We start from the raw sequence: 1,414 nt of genomic DNA on the forward strand, positions 1-1,414 counted from the left end.
ATCATCTCATCCATGAAAATCCCATCCAGTAACTATTATTACAAATGTGATTTTATACTGGACATAGAATACATACTAATCAATAAGAGAAGAAAGCAGTATTGTAAAAAGGCAACAAAAATTAGATAGCTATTATATGTTGTAATCACGTTTGGGGTTCTGTAATCAGGCAGATACACATTGTGTGAAAATTTGGGAAAGTGATTCCTCTTATTGGAAAGCATTCTTTGAAGTATCAGTAAGGTTTCATTAGTGAGCATTTTATTTCTAGAAAATTCGTGCACATTTGTGCCCATTAACCTCAAAAATATTAGTTATTTTAAATCCTCTGGCTTCATTGAGGAAAGAGTATCAGTGTGTAAAAAGATGACTTTCAACTCATCTCTCTAATGAATAATTTTGGAGTTGTTTACCTTACTGTGTACCAGAGTTTTTAGTAGCAGAAATTCACTACCAGAATCCACTTTGAATTTCCTCCTTCCACTTAAATGACCTTTGGAAAAGATTGAAGTGAGATTATACAAGTAAAATGCTAGAAATAAAAATGTATTGAGATCATAACAAAATTATGATGAAGACCCCATCCAATTGCATTTAAATTTCTAACAAAAGGAACCTAAGCCTATTTAACTACAGACTTTCTGAAGACTAGAAGACAAAAATATAAGAAATGCCCTGCTATACCATGGTTCTGAAAACAAAAACAAAACAAAGAAAGCCAACATAATGAAACAGAAGGGAATGAGGAAGTTGTACATGTGATATAGAGTGTAAAATATACACTGAATCAGGTAAAAATAATTTTGGTCACAATGTCTGGTTGTTCAATATATTTCATTGTAAATATTGTTCTTTGTTAAGCTGTGACTTAATATAGGTCTCAGCAGGCACCTGCCCAGCTACTTGTGTAGTTAGTCAATTTCATCATTGTAGATCATCAGGATGAAAAACTCCACACACCTTAAGACACACCTGCAACAACACTAGTCATACACTCCTATTGGTCCAACAATGTAAGCCAGACCTGTGTTTTACCAAAGCTTTGTATGTGGTATGCTATGGTTTATTCAGGCTGAAGAGCCAAAGTAACTCCAATTTGAGATTAACCCCACCATCTTGTGTAGGCTGCCCTCAGATTAACCCCAAAAGAGAGAAAAAAAAACACAGGTTGCCACCAACCTGCCCACTCTTAAGAAAGCAGACCAGTTGCCCAAGTGTTCCAGGAATAGAACATACCAATAGTTAATAAAAAGTTCAGTGCAGTTAGGGTGGCCTCAAACCAATCATGTAACTGCTTATGTAGAAATTCCCTAAACTTCTTTTTTCAATACTATAAAAGCTGTGCTGATTTTGTGCTTGGTGTCTCTTACTGTTACAGGTTACCGAGTGCACGGAGGAACAAACTTGAGCTTGC

Source organism: Dipodomys spectabilis, unplaced genomic scaffold, assembly GCF_019054845.1.
Source record: "Dipodomys spectabilis isolate Male_0828 unplaced genomic scaffold, ASM1905484v1 ptg000536l, whole genome shotgun sequence".
Classification (NCBI taxonomy): domain Eukaryota; kingdom Metazoa; phylum Chordata; class Mammalia; order Rodentia; family Heteromyidae; genus Dipodomys; species Dipodomys spectabilis.